This window comes from Prionailurus bengalensis, chromosome A2 (assembly GCF_016509475.1).
Source record: "Prionailurus bengalensis isolate Pbe53 chromosome A2, Fcat_Pben_1.1_paternal_pri, whole genome shotgun sequence".
In the NCBI taxonomy this organism is placed as follows: Eukaryota; Metazoa; Chordata; class Mammalia; order Carnivora; family Felidae; genus Prionailurus; species Prionailurus bengalensis.
Genome location: NC_057348.1, coordinates 129,727,967 through 129,745,336, shown reverse-complemented (window position 1 = coordinate 129,745,336; position 17,370 = coordinate 129,727,967). Strand labels below are relative to the sequence as shown.

The window sequence follows — 17,370 nt, the reverse complement described above, 5'->3', positions numbered from 1 at the left end:
GAAAAAAAGTGGAGAGAAGTGGATGGATTGAAATACTTCTTAGGAGGTAGATTCATAGACATTTTGGTTGGATTGGATGTAACAACAGAGGGGGAGAGAGGAAACCCGAATGGTGACTGGTTTTCTGGTTTGATAAATAAGTGGATGGTTGCACTATGTAAAGATGGTGACGTTCCCCCACCTAACAGAAGAAGAAGATAAAGCTTGAAGAGGTTAAGTAATTTCCCCAAGGTCGTGTCACCTCTTTCTCTATTCTGTTTTCGTTTTAAGCAGACACCTGTACTATGAAATTATTTGTGTGGGAAATAAATTCCTAGACTATGAAATTACTTGCATGTAATTTATATATATATATATAAAATTTATATATATATAATAAAATATATTCTTATTTTGTGTTATGTCCCAGCACTTACATCACTTACATTGAAGGCTGGCATTCATATCATTCACTCATTTATCCAAGAGATAATGAATTCTTTAAATATCACGGGGTACAGAAAAGTGATACAGAGAAATGGTCCCTGTTTTGCTGATAGTGGGGAAGGTAGACCATTAAACTATATAGCTCGGTATGAGACTGCTTTAGGAAAGAAGCACTGGGTATGAAGGAAGGCAGGAAAATCTTCTCACTGAAGGACATGTCTTGTCTCAGCTGAATGTCGAAAGCTGAGAAGACAGGAAGAAAGAAGAGGAAATAGTATTCTATTTCTGTCAGAAGTGACAGCTCATATTTCGAGCAGGGAATCCACAAAGCTCAGAGAACATGACTTGATGACATGTGGTTGAAAAATTAAGTTCAGGTGGAGTGGGGAGAGGTAAATCTGTATAGGTAAGCAGGGCATGCTACCTCAAAGTTATTTTAAGGACTTGGGTGTGATCCTGTGGTAGAAAGAAAGCTATTTATAATTTTAAGAAGGAACATGAAGAACATTGGGGAACCTGAGTGGCTCAGTTGATTGAGCGTCCAGCTTCCTCTCAGGTCATGATCTCACAGCTCAAGAGTTTGAGCCCCACATTGGGCTCTGTGCTGACAGCACACAGCCTGCAGCATGCTTTGGATTTTGTGTCTCCATCTCTCTCTGCCACTCTCCTGCTCATGATCTCTCTCTCTCTCTCGCTCTCTCTCGCTCTCTCTCTCTCTCTCTCTCAAAAATAAATAAATATTAAAAAACAATTAAAAGAAAAAGAAAGAACATGACATGATAAAATTATTATTGAATTTTTTAAAAAAATGTTTATTTATTTTTGAGAGAGACAGAGAGACAGAGAGACAGAGAGACAGAGACAGAGAGTGAGCAGGGGAGGGGCAGAGAGAGTCGGAGACAGAATCCAAAGCAGGCTCCAGGCTCTGAGCTGTCAGCACAGAGCTGGACATGGGGCTCGAACTCATGAACCATGAGATCGTGACCTGAGTGGAATTCAGGTGCACAACCAACTGAGCCTCCCAGGCATCCCGATAAAATAACATTTTAGAAAGACCATGGTAACTATAGTGTGGAAAATGGGTTCGAAGGGGGTACAACCACTTAATAAATACTTGATATTATTCTACAAATGTCTTGTATATGTAACAGGCAGTTACAAAGATTTTCAGTTTGGGTTCAAACTATGATTTAAAACCATTACAGTGTGGCATAAACAGGCCTCAGTGTTGTTTTATTCTGTTATCTGAATTTTTAAACAAATGTGATTTAGGATATGCATTTTTTTAAATTTGGCTCATTTTTTGCACATCTTTTATGCTAGAATGATATTAAAATTAACTTTTAAAAATCCTGTAAATTTTTAGAGATTTGTATATCTTTTTCTATTAAAAAGGGTGTGGTGACTAACACAAATATTCCTATTAGTGTACCTAGAATTACAGGAAAAGTTAACATATTTAAAATGCTTTTAGACATTATGCTCAAGAGGAAAAAGTAAGAGGGATATAAAATTTTATTGCTGTTATAATTACACTTACATGTAATAATGACAGTATTTTTAAGGTATACAAGATAATACTGAGTAGTTTAAATATCAATTTATTATGAATGTAAGTTGTATATGACATTCATTCATTTTATTAATGTATATGTGCAGTAAATATTTTAAAAGCAAATAATACTTTAACATATTTTCAAAACTCTTAATTGCTAATTTATTCTTAAAATAAAACCCCAGAAGTGTCTTATAGGTCAAATCAAACCTCCTTCCAGAATAAATTTATTTCTCTATAATCCAGTATCAAGTTTCTCTTTAACACTGTCTTTTTAAGTGTTTTGATTATTTGAAGTTCTTTCTGAAACACTGAACTAATCTCTTTCTTTGAAAAATCTGCCTTTTGGTTCCAGCTCTATCCTTTGTGGTTTCAAGGATATGTTTAAATATTTCATACGTTATCAAGACTTATTCATGAAGATTTATGCTGGAGTATTAACCCTGGGAAAGGATTTACTTCAGAGTGTAATAAAATAAAATAGTTACTTAAAGCTAGTTCCCTTCTGTGTTTATGTGTGCTCAGAAATGTTCAGACAGGATTGAAGGTCTCATTTGGTGTGTACTTGTATATATTTTTCCTAAACGCTGATTGCAGTTTACATTATAATTCATATATTCATTGTGTTTGCTGCATATTTTCTATTTGTCTCCAGTAGAATGTGACAGGTGCCCGAAATGGTGTTTTATACATAGTAGGCTCACAATGAATATTTGTTAAATGAATAAAAATGATTTAAAATCTTTCTCAAAAATCTTCGGATGACCTATGTGAGATTTATTGGCTATTAATCTTGCCACTGGAAGGCTAAATTATATTAAAGATCATATGGCTAGTTAGTGGAAAAGTCATTTCTATATTCTGATAATTCTGGTTACTCCTGCTGGGAAACCCAGGATGTAATCTCAGAACAAATGTAATACATACTTAAGGACCCTATGTCCCTCATATTCCCTTTGTGTCACTGCCTCACCTGGATGATTTTTATTTCCATAGATTAGTTCTGCCTTTTCAGAAGTGTATGTAAGTTGAGTTATATAGTATATACTCTTGCTGTGTGACTTCTTTCAGTCAACATTATTTTTTTTTTTTAATTTTTTAATGTTTATTTTTGAGAGAGAGAGAGAGAGAGAGTGTGTGAGTGTGAGTGAGTGGGGAGGGGCAGAAAGAGAGGGGGAGACAGAATCTGAAGCAAGCTCCAGGCTCTGAGCTGTTAGCACAGAGCCCAATATGGGGCTCCAGCTCACGAACCGTGAAATCATGACCTGAGCAGAAGTTGGATGCTTAACCAACTGAGACACCCAGGTGCCCCAATATTCTTTTTTTTTAAACATACCCTTTTTTTTTTTAATGTTCATTTATTTTTGAGAGAGAGAGAATGTGAGCGGGTGAGGGGCAGAGAGAGAGGAAGACTTCTCTCTCTGTCAGCATGGAGCCTGACATGGGGCTTGAACTCACAAGCCGGGAGATCACAACCTGAGCTGAAGTCAGATGCTTAACCGATTGAACCATCCAGGCACCCCTTTCACTCAGTATTCTTTAGATGAAGTTCATCCTGTGTGTGTGTAGCTGAGTTCAGTTTTATTGCTCTGGAGTCAGATGATTCCACAATTTAGATTTCATTCTGCTGTCAACAGACATTTAGGTTGTTAGGTTATTATTTTTTTTCTGCTACAAATATTCTTTAAATTTTTCTGTACATGTATGAATATCTCTTAGATATCAACCTAGGAATGGATTTGCAGGGAGATAGAGGATATATATATTCAGATCTAGGAGAGATGAATCTAAAGATTTTTCTAAAGTGTTTGTATTATATTCATATTTTATAATGTGGTGAACATGAAGGATGTATTTTGATGAAATAGGGATCATATGGCTGAAAACATGCCCGGTTTTAAATTTTGAGAAATCTAAATGTATATAATTAATTAATTAATTTGTTTGTCAGCTGTGCTGACAGCTCAGAGCCTGGAGCCTGCTTCAAATTCTGTGTCTGCCTTTCTCTCTGCCCTCTCCAGGTCGTGCTCTGTCTATGTCTGTCTCTCTCAAAGTTAAATAAACATTTTAAAAAGCATTAAAACAAATATGGAACACTTCACAAATTTGTGTGTCATCCTTGCGCAGGGACCATGCTAATCTTCTCTGCATTGTTCCAATTTTAGTCTATGTGCTGCCGAAGTGAGCACTATAATTAATTTATTTTTAAAAACAACTAGAATAATGTATTTTTTAGTTTTCTTTTAGTCCCAGCGTTTCCAATAGTGATGGGTTTTCTTGTTCTTTGTATACTATGAAAAGTGACTCATAGACTTGAAATCTTGAAAAACTTGCAGAGTTTTAGTTCATTTGACATCCAAAATTTTTTTCTTTCTTCTGTACTATTATTTCTTGATTATGTGTAACATATTGCAGGCAATGAATTGTATCTAAAGAATTTTGTATACAGAAGAGTAGTATTAGTGGTGAACATAGGATTGATATCTCTGTGGCAATTTTAATTGGGTTCTAATCCCAAATTAGCATTTAGAGGCTAAATGTGTTTCTCACCATGTGTTTTAAAACATAGGCATCTTGTGTAATATGGTTTGAGAATGCTCTTTCAGCCTCAGTTACTACCTTAAGTATTTACACAGTGTTTGGAAAGTATTTTAATGTATTGCAGGGGCTAATTACTCAGTTTTCATCAAATTCCTTTACTAATCCAATGTAGGTCCAGATGCAAAAGTTGAGTTGAAGTTTGTGAGTGAGTTTGGGAAAGAAAGCATCACTTCATATCTTTCTTTATTTCATGTTCAGTTTTTCTTTAATCTAGTTGAGAGTGATGGTGTAATTTGATTACCACTCTTGACTTCTGGTTCTTTCAATCATTATTTCTATAACTTTGGGTAAATTTTTGACTTTATTAAGTCTTTGTTTCTTTATCTTTTAAGTGCGGGAGTGGGACTAAGCTCATCTCTTTTAGAGCTAATTTTTGTGTGTATGTTCTGTATATTAATGTGGGATATTAGATGTGTTTTTAATAAAGCATTGTTCAAATAGACCTCCCTGGTTTTCTTTCTTTTGCCTTGCATGTGGAAGGAAATATTTCAGAGAGAGAATAACTATACTCCACTTGCCAGAGTTTCATAACTGGTGCTAAATGAACCAAAGAAGAGCAAGATCTGCTAAATCATGGCATTGAACTTGGTGTTCTAGGCATTATAATTTCTGATGAATGGTGTCTCCTGAGACTTCTGTAAAATGATACATTCTGACATCCAGTGACCTTTTAAACTAATATTTCTATTATGTAATTCAGTTGCTTCTGTTTCCTGGAGATAATAACATTAGTTTGTACTGAGGTAGATAATGATTGTGTTAGCAATTTCCTTTGTGGTAAGTGTTTTTAAAGTAATTTAGTTTGAAGGAAGAATCGTTTATACAAATAAAATCCAGAGGAACTCACCCGTAGTGTACTATGATTAAAAAAAAAAAAAGAAAGGAAAAAGAAAAAAGAAAAAGAAAAAAAAGAGGTAGTCAGTGACTTCTGGGACAATATTTTTGAGACTCAAGGTAAATAGTCTCATTGATTGATTTTTAGGAAAGCTTGTTGCCAACTATAACTCTTTTTAAAACACATACACATACAATATTACGGTGAAGGGACAAGACTGTGGAATCAGACCTAGTGCTATTTCTGTCATGAGTGAGTAAGGAATATTAGACACCTGGATTTTATTTTATCCATAAAACAAAAGTAATACTTCATAAGAGTACATAGTAAATACTAAGTGAGGTGATAACGAGAAGCTTACACTGCAGTACTTGGCATACAGTGGTGCTCGGTAAATAATAGCGATTTTTTTTCCCCTTCATGGATGCTGTAAGGTCTTAAATGGCTTCTAAGTTATCGAAGATAGTTTAAGTTATGTTAGTCAACTTTTACCATTAAGTGTAGTTATTTTATTCTGATTGTTAGATTACTGTTATATCTGTTAAGTCTTGTTTTACCAAAGTAGTTGATTGCTCAGAACACCTAGTCTCTGTTTATGGCTGATAACAGTTTGCTGTGGGTAGAATGATGAGGATGGGGTGAATGGTTGACCTTTAGTCCTAGATTTTCATCTAAAATATTTACAGTTACAGCACAACAAGGTTATGCTAAGAAGAAAGAAAAGCGTTTGTTTCCTTCTACAGTCCGTGTCTTTTCTTTGACCATGCACAACTTCCACCCACCTTTCCCCCAAGCCCCCTCTTGTACACGGACTTCATCGTTGCCCACAGATCAACATTTCTGCCATGGTGTCCTGGACTGCAGAACCTTCCTTCCCCTCCCCCCCTTCCCTTCCCTTCCCTTCCCTTCCCTTCCCTTCCCTTCCCTTCCCTTCCCTTCCCTTCCCTTCCCTTCCCTTCCCTTCGCTTCTTGCCTCCTTGAAGTGCTTGTACTGTGCTTCTTGTCTTGTTTCTTTGTCTCACCTTGTTCTCTTTCTCACCTCCTTGCTACTTAGCATGGATGCCTCGAATTGTAATATGTCCTTTTATGTGTGTCTTAAGTCTATACCTGGATTATGTGTAGAGGCAGTCTTGCTTATTTTTTTGTGTGTTTCTGATGAAACTTACAGAGTCCTTCGCACAGCAGATTTGTAGTGGATGTTTGTTGGTGTTGTTGTTCATACTCCTGCTGATATTGTTTAAAAAAAAAATGAAACACTGACCCTAGATGTATGGTACTTTGGGTAACTAAGGCACTCTAGGTTTGACTAATTTGAAGTCAGACTTGGTTCTTTGAGCTAAATGGTTGATTCATTCCCATTTATATACTTGTTGTTCTGCCCATCCATCCAAATAATTTATTTAATACTTTTATTACAAAGCATGTGCTAGGAGCCATGGGAAATGGAAAAAAAATCAATTGGTAAGGGATGATTACACTAATTACTGTTATTGCCATTCCTAAATAATTGTTTCATATCTTCAAATAACTTCAAAAGACTGGCAAATCAGGATTTATTTATGTTTCTAAGTTAAAGTAAATTTTTTAATATAATGTATTACTTTTTATGATTGCTTGCTTTAAAAAATATGGCATTTTCATTTAACTGATAAAGGCTGATCCTTGTGGCATCAGTTAGAATTTTAATCCTAATATAAAAATGTTATTGAACCAAGAGAGTACTGCAATATTCATGAAGACCAAATATTCAAATTTAAATAATAGCAATGTAGGCTTGCTTTTAAGTAACTTGACTAAAATTTAAAGATGGAGTTGAAACAAGATTTGAACAACTTAAATATTATGTATGATGTGTGCTATTAAATATGTATGATGTGTGCTAACCTGTTTTTGGTACTATTCTCATTTATTTTGTCTACCTCATTGTGCTAGTTTTTGTTGGGCCACTTTATCTTACCCACTGTAAACGGTATAAAAAAACATGAAGAAATCTGCTGTTGAGAAAGAAAACTTGATTAATAATGTGAACACAAATTGGCTTTTTATAAAAAATTAGTTTAATGGAAGGGTTTGATAAAAGCTTTAAAACACGTGTATTTGATTTTCATTTTCATGGAGATAAGTGAAAAAATTACTTTCATTGAATTAGAGCAAGAGATGATGTAACCACAAAACAGGTAGAAGCATATATGAATGTATGGATACAAAAAGGAACTAATCTGAAACTGTAGAATTGAAAAATGTTGTCACTGACAGTAAAGCATAACTACAGACAGGATAAAATCCAGAAAATACACTGTTAGAATTTTTGAGCTGGAAGATATGATCGAGGAATCTATGGATTCCACCAAAATAAAAAATAGATAAGAATTGAAAAGCATAAAAATATTGCTGAGACTAAAGGGTAGGTTGAGAAGGGCCATCATGACAAAAAGTATCTAAAACATCTTAGGCACATGCTGTCTTCAATTTTTTATCTCCTTGTCACATTAAAAATAACTTATTAAGATGAGATTATACAAGTATACTTGAAAACGTTCTTATGTAAAAATTCAAAATTAGGTAAGGACATACTGAGTTGAAATGTGCAAGTACCTCTTTACTCATTTTAGTCATTCACAGTTCCCACCCTGTCGATACCATCATCCATGTGGTGGGTATCCTTCCAGGCCTTTATTTTTGTGTAAATTTTTCATATCATTACACACCTTTTTAAAAGAATTCACAGTTAAAATTGTGTCTCTTTGTAATTGTGTCTCAAGAATAGAAGACTGGAGATGGAAATAGTATGGCATGTAAATTTTAGATTTTGATAGGTACTGACAATGTTGTTCTCCAATAAAATTGCACCTTTTTATGTTCCCACCAATATTGTATGAGAATGGCAATTTCCCCATATTCTCACATAACCGGATGTTATAAAGCTATTAAATTTGTAATTTCATGGGAAGAATATCCTGATTTTTATTTGCATCTCTTAATTTATTAGTGATGTTTGACATCTTTTCAAGTTCTTAGGCTTATTTTTATTTCTTCTGTTAATTGAATGTTTTGCCTATCTTTCCTCGGAGTTGTTTTTTATAATACTATATACTATGTAATAGTTATATACTATAACTAACCTTTCCTCTGTTGCATGTGGTATAAATGTTTTCTTCTCATCCATTCACCATTCAGCTTTGTTATATTTCCACTCTGTAGACATTTTACCTTTAGTGTTGTACAGTTGAGTTTTTAGAACTCTTAAGGCTTAAAATTTGGTATTCATCCTCAAAATTAACCTTACATAAAGGTGGGCATCGTTTCATCAAATATAGTTTTAAATATCTAAGTTATCCATTAAGAAGAGTGAAGGAAGCTTAAATAAAGCTTTAGTTTCTATCTCTTCTGTAAGAATGCCATTTCTGTGTCCCCTACTGCTGTGCCCGTGTTAAAGTTTAGATTTCAGAAGAGCATCAGGAAGTGTGAATCTCTGCTGAGCTCATGGCACTTGGCCTGTAACTTGCTCTTGTCTCAGGGTCAAAAGTCCATGAAAGCTGCTTGTCAGGGCTTTGATTAATTATGCAAGGTGATGGGACTGAAGAAGGAATAGGTGGTGTTTCGAACTTTTGATTTCTCTTGTTACCAGACCGATCTGACCTAAAACTGAGCTACCTTTCTCTTTCTGTCTTTCTGTGTAGTGAGACATGATAGGAAATGGAATAAATAAAAGTCAAGAGAAATGGCACGAAGAAAGTAAAAGTGAAAAATTAAAAAAGAAGTTGCATTTCGTAGTCTGGTATCTCGGTCACTGGGGCAGTTGGTTCCGTGTATTTGCAGGGAGCTCCATTTCCAGGAGCTCTTGTGCAGTGTCAGGACCAAGTAGAAAAGAAGCAGTGAGAACTTGCGGCATACCTGGGTACTGTCTTTCTGTAGTCATGTGTGTATGAAACACCATGTTTTTCAAGTTAGTTTCTATTTTGAATACCTTTCTGAGCTGGGAGGTTAATTTTTATATATGTACAAATATATGTATGTATATATGTATGAATTTGTTTTCTCTGTTACCTTGCTTTTAATGGTGTGCAAGTTGTGTATGTGTGTGCAATTGCTGGATAAAAGAAAATGTATATGTTACTCAGGTTGGCAAAATAATGCTCCCCACCCCTCTCACAGATGTCCATGCCCTAATCCACAGAACCTTTGAATATATTATTTTGTAGACCAAAAGGGATTTGGCAGACATGATTTAGGTTATCAACATGGGGGTGGGAAGATTAGCCTGGACTGTCTGGGTGCACATGAGTCCTGAAAAATGGGGTGCCTTTTCTGACTGAATCAGAGCTGGGATAGAAGAAGAAAGAGATGGGAAGTGTGAGAAGGTCTGGAGCTGTCCTTGCTTGGCTTTGACAGTGATTCATATATATATTTAAAAAATTTTTTTTTTATTTTTGAGAGACAGAGAGGGACAGACTGTGAGTGGGGGAGGGGCAGAGAGAGAGGGGGAGACCTAGAATCTGAAGCAGGCTCCAGGCACCAAGCTGTCTGCACAGAGCTCTACGTGGCAGTCGAACTCATAACCTGAGAGATCATGACCTGAGCTGAAAAGTTGGATGCTTAACCGACTGAGCCACCCAGGCACCCCTTTATATATTTGTTCTTTGAACTTTATTGATAGAAATGTTTAAAGCTCTGAATTTTTCTCTGATCAGTGCTTTCAAAATATCTCATGTGTTTTAATTTTAATATTTTTAAAGGTATTTTTTTCTTTTAGTTTATATTCACGTTTTCATCCAAGAGTTGCTTAAAACAAATATATTTTTTAATCCAAGTAGAAAGGGCTTTTACAAAAATGATTAAATAATTTCTAGTTTTATTTCATTGAGATCAGAAAGTATTGCTTTCTAATATTTTTGTTTTGTAGAACGTACTGATATTTTCCTTGTGAACTAAAATGGGATTAATTTTTGTGATGCTCCATATGCATTTGAGAAGAAGGTTTATATTCTATTTTCAGCATATAAAGTTTAATACACATCCCTAAAATCTACCTTATTAATTCCATGTTTAGGCTTAAATTTTTTTTTTTGCTTTTTTTTTTTTTTTGTTCACTTGATCTGTCTTGTACTGACTCCTATTAATAGTTTGCTTTTTCTGTGTGTCCTGATATCTCTGAAATTTTGCTTTACAAAGACGAATGCTGTGCTATTTGCTACATGGATATTTATATTTATTATATCTTCATTGTAGTTTTGGCTTTAAAGATTCAAAACTGTCCCTCTTTTTTTACATTTAATGGTTTCTGTTTTGCATTCTGTTTTGTTTGATATCTGTGTTACTATCCCTGCTCACCTATTGTTTCAATTTTCCTGATATGTTTTTGCTTATCCCTTTATATTTGGGTTTGTTGACTAATTTTCTTTTAAGTATCTACCTTGTTTATAGTGCATAGTTAGGTTCCATTTTATGAGCCACACTAAAAAGTCTTTTCCTTTAAATAGTTTAAGTGCACTCAGAGTTAGTAAAAAGACTGCTGTATTTGGTCTTAATTCCATCATGTTATTTCATATGATAATTATTATACATGTTAAGGTTTATTTGCTGGGTTTCTTTTTTCTATAAGAGTTTTTTATTTTTTTCTTTTTCTTTTTAATTTTTTTTAACGTTTATTTATTTTTGAGACAGGGAGAGACAGAGCATGAACGGGGGAGGGTCAGAGAGAGAGGGAGACATAGAATCTGAAACAGGCTCCAGGCTCTGAGCTGTCAGCCCAGAGCCCGACGCGGGGCTCGAACTCACGGACTGCGAGATCATGACCTGAGCCGAAGTCGGACGCTTAACCGACTGAGCCACCCAGGCGCCCCCTTTTTTTTCTAATTTCTTTGAATTTTCTTAGAAGGTTTTATTTTTGTTTTAGTAGTCACATTGAACTTATGCCTTATTAATGCCTTTATTCCCAATTTTAAACCTTATCCATTTGATATCTGGTTTGGTAATTGTTAACAGTGTACTTTCTATCTGATGGTTTTCCTCCTTACCCCATTGTTTTACCATCATTACTTATACTTTGTGAGAACATTCAGATCATAATATATCACATAGAACATAAAACATATTGTATCCCCATGCTTAATTCTCTTTATATCTTACATCTACAAATGAAGATATATATGTACACTTAGTTTTTTGCTTAACTTTCCTAATCACTAATTGTTGGATTAAGTTCGTCTTCTAATATATTCTTCAAGGACCTGTGGACAGAGAATTTTTTGAGTTCTTACATGTTCGAAACTGTTTTTAATAGCGTTAATACTCAAAGGCAGCTTGGCTGGATATCCATCCTAGGGTTTCCCTTGTTTCCTGGAGATTTAGGAAAATGCTGCCCCAGTGGTATGTTATTTCATATCTTGTTTTTGATAATCTGTTACCAGTCTAATTCTTTTTCTTTTGTACATTATTTGAATTTTTTTCCTGGAGACCCTGAGAATTTTTCCTTTATCTTTAATGTCCACTAATTTTTACTCGGATATATTTCTGAATTGATCATTTGCAGGTCCTTTCCCGGTGGTGTCCAGTGGGCCCTTTCAGTGTGTAGATTCAGGTCTTTCATTTTTGAAAACCTTGAATTGCAGTATCAACTATTAATGCTATCCCATTGTACAAAAATATCCTTTGGGAACTCCATTTATACATTCTTTGGGTTTTCTTTTGCCTGTTTTACATTTCAGTCCCTTTCTCTCTGATCCATCTTACTTTTTTCTCTATTTCATTTTATTTACTTTTCTCTTGTTTTTCCGATACCTCTTTTGTATTTTCATTCAAATCTATTTTCCTTTTAGCATTTTGCAATTTAGTTTCCACTTGTGGTATGATTTTGTATTCTTCTTCCATTTTTTTTGTGGATTCAGTTAACCCTTGTTTTATCTCCTCCTTTTTTCTTGTCATGCATTTTTTTCCCTCGTTTTCAATTTCTGTTTCATCTACCTAAAGCTTGGCCTGTGGTATTTATTTACGCTCTGAATGTTATGTTAAAGTTTCAGTCTGTCTTGCCAACTTGTGGAGAGGGGTGAAATTCTCATCAGTTGAATTGTTGGGGTCTCAATTTGAATTTTCTTTTGATAGTTGCTTTTCTGTTGGGTTCTTTTCAGTGAGTTGGGATGGTTCTGACATTACTAGTTCAAGAGCCACCCTCTTTTGTCACTGTAGGCAAAATATTATTCGTTTCCTGAGTGATACGTCTCTTAAGTTTTAAATTTGCTTTTGTCTTCTGGGATTCTAAATACCCGCCTCCCCCCTCCCACCATGCTTCTTTATCTTTCTATGTACAGTTTCCAAGGAAACCTTTCCTTCTGTTTTAACTCTCTTGCTCCAACATGAGACTTTTCCGACATTGCCTTGTCATGTCCTTGTTCTTGGCAGGCTCTTATCTAACTGCTGACTTTGCAGTATTTTTGTGCAGAGGACCAACTTTCTAGCAGTGATTTTAAGACACATTTAGGCCTGCCATTAGCTCTCCTCTTTTTTCTTTCAGTGTAATTTCTCCTGAACTGCTCTTGGTCCCCATGAGCTTGATGGCTGGGGCACCACTGAGAGCTTGCTGGGATTTAATGTTTAGTTTTGTACTTAAGAGTGATTTGAGGTTGAGAGGTTCTTATCTTCTAGTTATGTTGGAGTCATGAGTTTGTGTAGTTTTACTTGTTCTTCCTCCTCCTCTTCTTCTTCTTCTTCTTCTTCCTCTTCCTCTTCCTCCTTCTCTTCCTCCTTCTCCTCTTCCTTCTCTTCTTCTTTTCCTTCTTCTCCTCTTCCTCCTCATCCTCCTCCTCACCAGAATATGTTGGGACTTTGAGATTTAAACCATTGCCTCTGCTTTGGCTACTCAGTATCTTCTCTATCCATTGATACCACCCAATATCCTGTAGCAACTTAAGTGTTTCTTAGTTTTGCTTATTATGAAACTCAGATATTGAATATACATGAAAACCTTCCAAACAGGAAGAAGATATTTTAACTAAACTTATACACCATAGACTTTATCAAACACATAGACTGAGCATGTTAGAAAAAAAAGTGGATTCTGAGGTCTTACCAAGGTCTTACTAATGTAAAAATCAATGGGTTTTTGTCTTTCTGTTATTAATGTTTAGAGTCCCTAATGTGTTTTGTGAGACTAAATTATAAAACAATGATCTTCTTTTTAAGTGTGATGCATCATTGACTGCTGTCTTTTTGCTAAGATTGTTTGAGACAACTATGGATGTTTAGTAGTCCAAGGGCACGTTGAAGTTTCATGTGGAATAGTTACATGGGAATTTGCTGAAGCAATTACTCTGCTGTTTAATGACAAGTAATTATCCACATCACTTCCCAAGCTATACATCTCTCTCTTGCCCTTCAGCATTACGAACATCCCACCCATTGGCATGCACATTTATTCTGCACAGTATCCAGCTGTTACCTACTCTGAGATGTAACACACCTCTAATTTATGTAACTAAATGTAAGCCTTGCTTCCTGGGGCTTATAAAATCTAAAACCTTATTTTTCCTTATAACTGATTTTTTATATTCTTCAAACTTTGTAATGTTTTTAGAACCTGTGGCCCCTGAAATCGTTTTTGTACCACTAAGGAGCGAGAAGGGACTGTAACTTTCCTGCTGGAGTAAACTGAGTCATCTGTAAATTCATTCCTCGTTAACATTCTCTGGGGTCCTATTCATTTCTAGCTGCGATAGATTTCATTGTAACATGTCATAATTGTGGTAATATTGTTTAAATTATTTTTCCTGAATTGTATCAATTCTTGGAGCTTCTTTAATATTTCTTCCTAACTTGCAGCAGTGTTGAAAAGAACTCCAGCTGTATTGACAGTTTTCAAACTAACTTTGAAGAGCTTATAGGAGAGTACTCCGAGAGAGCTGTTCCATTCGTGCTGTTTTTAAAAATCATACAAGTTCCCTGAGTAAGATTGGATCATTGTACTTTCATTAGTTCTGTTATGACTGAGAGGTCATGAAGTGGGCTACTGCAGTTAGCTTTTATATTCTCCAGCCTAGCAATGAAAAGATGGAAAAATGAGCAGATCTTGTGCTTCATAAGGCTCTATCCCCATACTTATTTCTGTGTGTTATATATTACTATATACCTCCTCTCCCCAGATAGGTGATCATGTATGTAGTTTAACTCCCATTTCCATACTGAAGATAGGAGCTTTTTCATATGTAGATATCTGGAGAGTTCAGAATTTTTCATCTTATATGCTACATGTTTTTCTGTTTCCATTTCTGACCACAAGCCATTTGTGGCTCTCTTATTTCTACCTCTGCATTTATCTTGGATAAACCAGAGGATCAGATGGTAGCATTTATGTCATCGAGATACTAGAAGATTACTTTGTAGCTTCTAATATGCCTCTGAAAATAGTAAAAAATACTTTTCTATTCAGAATCAATGTACTGGTGAGCTGAATTTTCCCACTTTTATTTAGCTGTTGTTAATTCTTTTATTGTGTATTTGTTCTGTGCCAGATGACATGAAAGATTTGGTTCAGTCTTCGGGTATCTAATGAGGTAGATGGATACATGAATAACTACTATATCTGGCAGGAACAGTTGTGATAGATACGTATAGCACTGGGAGTGGAGAATATGCTAACACAGTCATAGAAATTATTTGTTTACGATGACACATTTATGCAAACTACATTATGATTTACTATAAGTTGAGTGGAAACTCAGATAAAGCAGGTTAAATGAGTCATTCTATTCAGATAATATATTCTCTTACATAGATTTTAAGAATTAGTATCTTTAATTAAACTTTTCTCTATATTCGTTATGTTTTCTGACTTGAGTTTAAGGGATGTTTACTTCTTCAAAACCAAGATATACAATGTTTTATTTATTTAATTTTTTTTAATGTTTGTTTTTGAGAGAGAGAGAGAGGAGAGAGAGAGAGAGAGAGAGAGAGAGAGAGAGAGAGAGAGAGAAAACCAGAAGGGAAGGGATAGAGAGAGACACAGAATCTGAAGTGGGCTCCAGGCCCCAAGCTGACAATAGTGAGTCTGACGTGGGCCTCGAACTCACAAACTGCGAGATCATGACCTGAGCCAAAGTCAGACTCTATACTGACCTAGCCACCCAGGTGCCCCAAGATATACAATGTTTATTCTATATCTTATTGTACAAAGCCCATTTGCCTTATAAATTAGCTATAAAAGACTGTCATTTATATAATTATTGAAATTTAAGGGTTTGGGTAGTACATATCTAATTTCATCTAAGCAATGAAATCATACACTATGTTTGTATATAACTTTGGGTTATTGAAGAAGAAAAGGTTTATAAGCAATTCTCTTTCAAAACCTAGTGTTGGAATTTTCTAATTCGTCAATCTACAATGTGAGATAATTTTTGATAGATGCTTTTTCATGTTCTGTGTTTCTGTATATGTCATACATTACATATCTATATGCATTTTCTGAATGCTCAAAATATTTCTTTTATTTTCCATCACTTAGTTACATTGACTTTGGTAGCTGAATTGATTATATTGTTTCTCTATAGTTAGAAAAGTCTTTGTTGGTTCTTACATCTATATCATCTAAAATAATTAGTTTTGAATTTTGAGGTAGTAAAATGAAACTTGAATTATAGAAAGTAAAATATACATCTAAAAATCATGAATAAGTTTGGTGCATGGATAGTTGAATATTATAATTCCTATTTTTATTGTGTTTTCCAAATAGCAACTGCATAGAGAGAAAAAAGATATCTTAAAGCAAAGAGGAAGAAAATGCTCCATAGCACAAGATAAATTAATAGAAAGAAGATGATACCTGCTATAGTCACATATTGTATGCCTCTTTTTGGAGTCTTTCTTAGGGCTACTTAAGAGTTTGAAATAGTGATCCATCTCAAGTTTTCCTTACTATGTGAAGAACAACTACACCTGTGACCAGAATAGCAAAGAATATTGAGATTTAAATAGATCATTTTAAACCACGTCTCTAGTAAATGTGAAGGGCTCTTTAAATAGGAGAAGAAATACATTGCAAAAAGATAATGTTTAAAATCTAACATCACTGCGAACCCATAATGTTTACCATTACCCTGCCAATTTAGAAGGATTAAAGAATTGCAAATTTAACAATTTAGGTGCAAGGGAGCACCCTTTAGAACTTTTCTGAATCACTTTACTTAATAAGACAATAATCTGTTGTTGTCTATGTGTATTTGTTATTATTTAGGCTGTTGCATTTAATGTTAATATTAACTGATTTAAATATTTATACTAGTTCTTTTTCCATATATACAAGAGAGTGGTAATTTTCCTCATTTTCAACACTGTGAATGTTGTTACCATACCTAATTTCAGTTTTCCAGAGAGCAATTTGGAATCAGACATTTGAAGATGAATACTTGAAATGTCATACTCAAAAAAATAGAAAAATATTCTCCTCTGTAGAACTGTGACTACCTCTTCACACCTAAGAAAGTTAATTCTGTAATATTTTCTAATATCTGGCTCACAATTATCCCCCAAGTATCTTTTATATAATGTTTTTCTGGTACTAAAACCGAAGTTAATAAATAGGGTTGCTATGTCTATGTCTCATACATATATTTTTTAAGTTTATTTATTTATTTTGAGAGTGACAGAGCTTGCAAGTAGGGTAGGGGCAGAGAGAAAGAGAGGGAGAACGAGAATCCCAAGTCGGCCTTGCACTGTCAGCACAGAGCCCGACGTGGGGCTTCATCCCACAACAGCGAGATCATGACCTGAGCTGAAACCAAGAGCCAGATGCTTAACTGACTGAGCTAGGTGCCCCTCTCAAACATCTTCTTAAATAAAATCTAGTGCTTTCTGTTTGGTAGCTGTGACTGTGATAAAAAGCAGTGGTTCTCTCCCAGGGAATAGCCTCTCTCTGTTAAAAAAAAAAATAGGTTGGGAGCACTTCCCACAAAAGCAGAGTGGC

General features: G+C 34.9%; 1 protein-coding gene and 1 non-coding gene across 4 annotated transcripts in view; one reads left to right on the top strand and one right to left on the bottom strand.

The window, feature by feature from the left end:
• IMMP2L (inner mitochondrial membrane peptidase subunit 2) overlaps window positions 1-17,370 on the top strand; it is an 886,026-nt gene that overhangs the window by 207,587 nt on the left and 661,069 nt on the right. The gene's annotated exons all lie outside the window — the stretch shown is intronic.
• On the bottom strand, window positions 4,064-4,170 carry LOC122488774. The gene has a single exon (XR_006298697.1). It is a non-coding gene; the product is annotated as a U6 spliceosomal RNA (small nuclear RNA).